Genomic DNA, 8,907 nt, shown 5'->3' on the forward strand with positions numbered 1-8,907 from the left:
CCATCAATAATGTGAGCACCCAAGGTGCATATTTTGGAATGATTGGAAGGATGATGAAATGATTATTTCAATGGTGGAAAACATTGATAGGCTTAATTTTGGCATATGGTTGAAGAGGTAAACAACAATATCAAATGTGAGTCCAAATTGAAATGGAGATAAATGCATGATGGAGAAGAGTGAGATTTGTATATACAAAATAGTGATGTCAGTGCTTGGGCTCTGTATGAGGTGGCAGAGTTATATGGAAAATTTCATTTGTGGATAATAAGTTTTTAGTGAGATGTATTCCCTACCATTGTTAGTGTAAAATATGACAAACTATCTTATAATTGTTTTTCAACTATTGAGTTAAAACAAGGAAAGACATCATGCGCATCAAATTTTTAGCTTAAGAGGATAAAACCAAATATAGCAAGAAAAATAATCAACAAAATTGATGTAGTGTGATGGTCATTAGAGTAAATTGGTGAATTTTATACTTTTGAAATACTTATTTCCAAGGGACCATTACTTGAAAGAGAGGACTCATAAATTGATAGATTGTGTGCCTTGACACAATAAAAAGAATTATAGAAAAAGGAAGAGGTACTAGATGAAGATAACTCAAGATGCTTGATCATCACAAGGTGGTGTAAGATTTGGGAGGATGGACGCTTAAATGAGCATGCCATAGAAAGATTGGAGTTTTGATGGTGGAGGGAGCAAATAATGGTGGTTGATTAGAAACACGTTATGCCTTTTTAAATCCCGTCTCTAGTCTTTTCCTAAGTATCTCTACTTTGCGATGCTCCTTTTCAAAGAAAGAATTAAGTAAGAATTCAATGAAGACACTTTTTGCGAGACAACTTATAAACCGAGATTAAGTTTTTTTATCATAGCAGGAACTAAATAAACATTAGACGATGTAAAATGCTTAGAATGTGATATAAATAGTATAAACATTATACAAATGAAAATGTTTAGAATATGAGTGGAGTGTGATAAAACTAATGTGGGTTATGGGAAGGCTGATGCCATCACTAATGAGAATGTCATCATTGTTGTTATAAATGTCATTATAAGTCATATTTTAAAGGCTATTTGTGACCTGATGGGAAGCACTATAGTCGAGAAGCCAATTTGGATGAGTGTTTGCAATAATGGCATTTAGCACTTGGGCAAACCTATTTTGGTTGTTAGGATGTTAGGGTATATTTTTATATGTGGGGCATCGAGTGCCATTGTCCTTGTTGGTGGTAAAATTGGCATTTGATAAGATAGGGTTATGGTTAGTGAATCATGTTGTAGTTTGGAGTAGTTAAGGAGTGTGGTGGTTTTGGTTATAGGTGGTTTTGTGGGAGCGTGATTGATTGGTTGGGGAGATTTTGTTGGCGATGGTTTTGATTGTGAGGTCGTGATGAGTTGTTGTGTTTAACAGTTGGATTGGTGTTAGCGGGCATGAGTGACTTTGGATTTCAGACTTAAGATGCATTCATGATTGAGAAGTTAATATTGCAGCTCATCAAAGGTGATAGTAGTTTTACAAAACACAAAGTGCAAAGCAAAGGTGAATCTAATCATCATTGAAACCTTCAAGAATTTTGAGAATCAAGTCATCATCATCAAACAATGTGTTTAACAAAATGTGTTCATCTTCAATTGTTTTTGGATATTCTAGATATCTAGTGATTTTCTGTGAGCAAATTGAGAAGAAATTTGATCTTCCAGATGATTAAGACCTCAACAGGTGGGTTTGGCGTATATATTGGCCAAGGTGCTCCATGCTTTCCTAGCTATTTTGGAAGGAGCAATAAAATGAACAAGTGCATGTGTGATGGAACCTGTTATTGTGATCAGAGGAAGTCCTTGCCAAATCTAGATGTTGTAGTATAGATTCAAAATTTTATCATGATTGGTTTTGATGGTGGAGACGGACATGAATGAGAGTCATCAGTAAATCACATGAAATCATAGCCTATGAGAATGGCATGAAACTGAAACTCCGAGAGTTCTAATTTATAGAGATATTTGGACTTGAGCGGTCACGTAATGGAGACGTGACAAGAAATATTTAGAGAGAGAGAGAGAGTTGTCAAATGGATTGCTGACATACATGTGGATACAGCTGATAGGATTAATACATGGTTGCTGAGAGAGCGTTTCTTTAAGGCTTCGTTTGGGACGGCTTTCTTACTGTTTCTTAAAACAGTTTTTTAGAACAAAAATATTAATTTTTTCTATTAGAAAGCTGCTTTAAGAAACAGTAAGAAAGCCATCCCAAACGAAGCCTTAGACTGTTGTAGGAAAGCAACACAGGAAGAATAGTGACAATTGATTTGCAACTCTTCCTATATTAATGAAATTAATTACAATATTTGTTTGTGGGTGCAATCCAATCTCTCTTCTTTAATGCTGAATACTAATGTTCCTTAATACCAGGATTCTCTTTACTGATCAATTTTAACTTATTAGTGAGTGCTTATTACTAGAACCGTGCCTTCCCTTCGCAATTTGGGCTTTGAGGAAAAAAAAAAACTTTGCTAGTACAAAGTTACTGTCCATTATTATTTACTGGAGAGGTTTTAAATGAAGAAGTCCCCTTTGTAATCCTTTTTGTTACGTGATTGTACTTAACGCATTTACCATTACTATGCTTTAGAGTGAGGAGCCATCTTTCAGGATTCTGAAACCAATTCTCTGATGTTTCTGAGTGCTTATTTGCTTGTTGCAATAAAATGATATTTTTTTGAAATCAAAGAAGAAATATCAATCGACGAATTCTTTTTTGTTTCTTTTTTAGTGCAAATGTTTGCATTCTGATTCATATTCAGATTTTTATGTTCATCTTACTCTGTTTAAGTCTAAGTATTTTCCATCGCAGGAATAAAAAAATAATTGATGGAAGTTGCTACTGCGTTTGCTGCAGCCACAAAAATTTTGTCTTAGGGCTCATCATTTTATCTCTAATGTAGCTGAGATGTACTGACTTTCGATTCCGAAGGAGTGATTGAAGGTTAGAATTACTCCCCAAATTTGTAACTTAATAGATTTTAGCGACTGCAGTGGCTCTTCTAATGCACTCTTTGATTTTTATTTTTTGCAACTTGCAAGAACTAGTCTTAGTTTTTTTTTTAAATAAGCAAATAATTATCATTAATTAAAGTGATAATTATAAAATATGGTAAAAATAGGCTTATCCAAAATAAGAAAAGTTAAACAGAGCGCCTTGCTATACTCCGTTTCTCAATCTAAACCTTTAGATAATATGAAAAGTTTAGAAGATCTAGTAAAATGAGGGCACTTCACAATAAATTTCTTCAATACCCCACCACGATGTTTGCTAGAATGTTGTGCAATTTTTTTTTTATCCTATATAACACTTAAAATTATTGAAAATACCTATTTAATACCTAAACTTTTATATTTACTATTTATAACACCTTTTTTTATTTTTTGTTTTTACTATTATAACACCTAAAACTCCTATTTTAATCAATTCTAACATTCCGTTTAAACCTTCCGTCAAAAATCACTATCAACGATTGTCTTCACCGTCAATGACATCCTTTCATAGTGAATACAAGTATCTCATCGCTTGAATGGAGTGGTAGAATAGAAGGAAAGGGGGGATTTATGTGGTATATTATTAAATATAAAAATTTAGGTGTTAAATATGTATTTTTAATAGTTTTAGGTGGTGTTATATATGTAAAAATTTGATGCAGGGGAAGGATTTTAAGGTTGAAGTTATTGACCTGAGAAAGATTAGTAGTAAGATTAGAAAAATTAGATAACCACTGCTACTAATGAATCTATCCCATCAGCCTGGTTCAAACTTTGGAGTTGATAATTTACTTGAGGACTATGGTGAAAGCAAATCGGATAAACTTGTGTATGCCAAACTCTTCATCTTTGAGGACAAAGGTAGCTTTGAGGAAGCGATGGTTATTAAAGTTTTAAACAGTCCTGAGAAACCAGCTACGGAGACAAATTTGAGCGGCAATAAAGCCAATAAGGAGCTAAGCATATTCAAACAAATAATTATTCTTGTTTGACTCGTATAAAAATTGAGCTTAGAACATTAGTTTGTGCCCAACTCGCGTAACGATTGAATCAAACACGAGTTTGTTAAAGAGGCAAATTTTTTTGACAGCCCTACTTGGGTGTTAGATCATTTATTCTTTGAGCTGTATATTACCTTAATTTTGTCAAGTATTTAATGCAATATTATATAAAAATTATTTGATGATGTGGATATCAAATTTATTTTGTAAACACTTGGAAATATGTTGAGCTGATTTGTAAGTATTAACTCTATTGTGTACTAGAACATTCACAATGATAGAGAGATGAAGAGCTTAGCATCTTAGTTTTGAATGAAAATTCAACATATACAATTAAAGAGAGAGATAGGCGCAAGAGTCATAAGAGATATCATAATTTTAAAAAATTCTAAAAAAGGAAAAACTATGGGGTCTTGCCCTGTTGAAATGAATCCACTAGTGTTGGTTGTTGATTACAAATGATGTCTTTCCTCATGAGGCGTTGGCTCAATGTAAAAATAAAGAATACATTATATTGTTGGGGTTGAAAAAATCCAATGATAGTAGACATGTGATGGTGGTTGGAGGGATCGTAGTCGTCCGGTGACGGTAGTCAGAGGGATAGTAGTCAGCGGGCGATGGAGGTAGGAGGGACTACAGTCGGTGGGCGACGGAGGTCGGAGGGATCACAGTCCACGGGCGACAAAGGTTAGAGGGACTATAGTTGACAGGCGACAAAGGTCGGATGGATCGTATTCAAGTGATGGTGGCAGGAGGGATCCTAGTCGGCGAGAAACAGAGGTTGGAAGGGGCATAGTCGACTGACGATGGAGGTTGGAGAGACCATATAGGTCAAAAGATTTATACTCGGGCAATAGTGGTTAGAGGAACCATAGTCGGGTGATGGTGGTCGGGGGGACTGTAGTCGGCAGGCGACGAAGGTCGTAGTCGTAGTTAATGGGCGACGACAATCATAGTGACTATAGTTGGTGGGCGAAAGAGGTTGGAGGGGCTGTAGTCGGCGAGCGACAAAGGTCGGAGGAATCACAATCGGTGGGAGACAGAGGTCAGAGGGACCGCAGTCGATGAATGATGGAGGTCAAAGGGATTGTATTCGAGTGATTATGGTAGGAGAGACCGTACTCAGCGGACGATGAAGGTTAGAAGGACCATAGTTGGTAGACGATGGAACTCGGAGGGACCGCAGTCGGTTGGTGACGGAGGTCAGAAGATTCGTACTCAGGCGATGGTGGTCAGAGGGATGTAGTCGGATGACGATGGCCGGAGGGATCGTAGTTAGCAGATGACGGATGTCGGAAGGATCATAGGAGGCGGGTGACGAAGGTCGGAGGGACATTAGTCGACAAATGATGGAGGTCGGAGGGACTATAATGAATGATTGATGGAGGTTAGAGGGACTGTAGTTGCTGGGTGATAGAGGTTGGAGTAACCTCAGTTAGTTGGTGATGGACTTTTGAGGACTATAGTTGGCATGCTACAAAGTTCGAAGGGATTATGGTCTGTGATCAATAGTGGTCAAAGGGACCGTCGTCGACGGTCGACAGAGGTTGAAGGGATCGTAGTTTGCAGTCGATGAAGGTTAGAGGGCCGTACTCAATAGTCGATAGTGGTTTGAGTGACTGTAGTCGACTAGCGACGGAGGTCAGAGGGTGACGATGGTTGGAGGGAAAATAGTCGTCGTGCGACGATGGTCGGAGGGATAGGATTCGACGGGCAATAGAGGTTAGAAGGATTGTAGTCAGATGACGGTGGTCGGAAGGACTGTAGTCGGTAGATGATGAAGGTCAGAGGGACCATAGTCGAACAATGGTGGTTTGAGAGACCGTAGTCGGTAGGAGATGAAGGTCGGAAGGACTATAGTCGGGCATCGATGATCAAAGGGCTATATTCGGTGTGCGACGAAAGTTGGAAGGTTCGTAGTTGGGTGACGGTGGTTGGAGGGTCCATAGTCGGCAGGCAACTGAGGTTGGAAGGTCCATATTCTGGCGATTGTGCCAGAGGGATTGTAGCCGGCGAGCGGCGGAGGTCAGAAGGATCGTAGTCTAGTGACTGTGGCCAGAGGGAGACCCGTCTGTGGTGGTTAGATGGAGGTCCGATGGTGATGGTTGGGCGAATGTTCAATAGCGTTGGCCATATGGATAGGGTTCATCGAGGGTGGTGCCGAGATGGAGCTTCATGGTTCTTGAAGACTCATAGCTTTATTGAGTCTCTAGCCCAAGGTCAAAGCTTCCAAAGGTCCTTATAAATTTTTGAGAGTGACCTGTGACGCCGGTGCTATTGCTATGTTTGTTCTATTGGTAGTAAACATTAGTCCTTATATTAGCTACATAGAATTGAATACTTGGCTTTTATATTTTCATGAGAACTATTGCCTTTTATGTTTTCCTTATTAGGGGCTGTTGTCTTGTAAAAGGGAGATGATTAATAAAACTTGGGTTTAGCTATGTATTTGTTTATATTTCTATTTCCTGAATTATATTCAGGTGGTGGATCATTTCAGGAAATAGTTCTTGGAGTTATGTTCAGCTTCGATCATCGGGACGTCGACAACTCCACGTCGAGCCACCTCTAGTTCGGTGTCAATATGCTCCATAAACATGTAAAAGATCAAGGAAAAAATCGGAGTGCTTCATCAGACGACCCATATCTATTCCTTCAATCATAGTGTTCATGCAACATTTAAGTGTCTTAATGATGCCAGAGTTAGGCGATCTTGAACTCGTTGGATTCGTCACGTCGAGCCGCTCAATTTGATTATAAGAATGTCATATTTGGAGATCATTTAATCATCAACTTTGGATTGTAAGCTTTTAAACATGCTTTGGTCTCTTGATTTGGATCCATTTGGGCTCGGATTGGACTGATTTTGGTGTCATTGGGTTCGTCTTACTAAGATGTTCAATTTGATTATACATTTGATGAAATTGGAGTTCAGATGGTCCCACATTCAATTTTGGAAGTTGCCAACTAATGTGCCTCGAGATTTGTGCAGGATCATGGCGATTTTTGGTGACATATCAAACTGAATATTCATATATAAATCAAATGGCGAGGAACATTTATGAAGTGTTGATAAGTGTATAAGAAATTGATAAGTGTATTTTTCTTATACACGATAATTATAATTTCATACTCCTGGACATTTGGCTTACATAAGCTGATCACATAAATTTTAATGTTCTCTTTTAATTTGGTTATCTCCTTGATTGTTGTTTTTAAGTTCATTTGATGTGCACTTCTTTTAACAAATTCAAGAATGTATTGATAGGTTCATCTGATTGTATTTATGTGAACTAAGTATTAAAGACTTGGATCATAAGAATTGTTCATGTTTGATAAGCCATAGAATCAAATCAAGCACAAGGAATAAAAAAGATTAAAAAGGACTAAGGTTTTGTTTGGGATATTTTTATTATTATTTTCTAAATCTATTTTCTAATAAAAAAAGATTTAAATTAAATTTTTTTGCGCTAAGAAATTACTTTAAAAAGTAATAAGAAAGCTGTGCTAAAAGTTATTTTTAAAAGCAGAATGGAGCCTAACATGCATAACAAGGTTTTTCTCATTTGAGATTATTAAACGAGTGCATAGTTTGTAATTTATTTTGCACTAGATTTATATTTTCTTAATTATTAATATTTCATATTGATATTAATATGATATCAATACAAAATAATGCTAACAAACATATAAATTTTTGGCAAAATAAATCGCAAAGTTATACTCACCTAGAGGAGAAATTAGCCTGTGTAGAGTCCAGATGGAAAGATTCGTTCGGAAATATGAGTATACATATTATGTATATATTTGTAAATAGTGTATACCAAATTATTATGATTTGTATACATTATTTGTATATAATATGTACACTTACAGTCCGAATGATTCTTCTTGTCCGAATTCCGTACAGAATAATTTCTCTACTCATAGAGCGAACAAAAGCTTGAACATACTACCCCACAACAATAAAGTGTGAAGTTAAATAGACGGGTGGGGAAGACGACACGAATACTTGCGCAATACATAGCCCTAATATTGTGTTATGGCGCTTAGTAACCCTAATATTGAGGTAGTATGTTCGGCCGTCTATTGAGGCCTTCCTCTTGCTCTTGGCCTTCACCACCTCGGAGAATACCATATACTCCGATTTATCCAAAACACTATTATTTGTTCGCCACCAAAAATCGGCGTATTCTTTATTGGCCGCGTGCACGGCGAATCTGCCAAGGATCTGCACCATTTGATTGTTCTTGACATTTTTTATCTCCTGCATTTGCATCCTTCTTGTAGAAGCCAAACCATCAGAGCAGAAGAAGAGAATAATGAAAAGAAAATGTATTAGTGGGAATTCCATCACTAAACAAGTAAGAAAATGCTGCGAGGATTTGAAAGAAAGCTCTGGGTAAGTTTTAAAGACAAGTGGAGGAGAGAGTATAGGATGTTGAGAATGGGACTAAAGAAAAATTGCATTGCCAGGCTTTGCACAAATGGTGACACTCAATAAGGGCAAAATATAAGTTGTTTTTTTTTTTGAAAAGTTTTTGGTGATCCACAACTAGAATTGAAGTTTGTAGAGTCTGGGTTTCTAGTCATCTTGCCATTTGTGCAAGTGATGAGAGGTATATAGAGATGTTATTGTATGTATTTTAGATTTATTTTATTTTATATAGTAGTATAATAGTTTTTAAATAATGAAACTATACATCATATATATAACTTTAAGTTCTAACTCTTTTTTTATTGGGATGACGGAAAAATTGTCACACCCTATGTGCCAGCGAGCATAAATCCAAAATATTTTATTTGGAATAATTTTCTCATTGTTTTCTAAAGCAGCTTTTTAATGTAAAATTTTTGTGAA

The 8,907-nt window shown here is 36.7% G+C and overlaps 1 protein-coding gene across 5 annotated transcripts in view; it reads left to right on the plus strand.

Annotated features, from left to right (window-relative positions):
• The window catches only part of LOC110107900 (uncharacterized RNA methyltransferase BH0687), a 48,969-nt gene extending 40,402 nt beyond the window's left edge, over positions 1-8,567 (plus strand). For 2 of the 5 annotated variants that reach the window (XR_002304411.2, XR_003700581.1), the window contains one exon: positions 2,864-3,085. The gene's annotated coding sequence lies outside the window, so the exon portion shown is untranslated. Of the gene's footprint in view, positions 1-2,863; positions 3,086-3,806; positions 3,826-8,336 lie in introns of those variants that run through there. The other 3 variants (XR_002304412.2, XR_002304413.2, XR_003700580.1) reach the window with 3 other exon arrangements.
• Positions 8,568-8,907: the final 340 nt, after the last annotated feature.

This window comes from Dendrobium catenatum, unplaced genomic scaffold (genome assembly GCF_001605985.2).
Source record: "Dendrobium catenatum unplaced genomic scaffold, ASM160598v2 fragScaff_scaffold_488, whole genome shotgun sequence".
NCBI classification, from domain to species: domain Eukaryota; kingdom Viridiplantae; phylum Streptophyta; class Magnoliopsida; order Asparagales; family Orchidaceae; genus Dendrobium; species Dendrobium catenatum.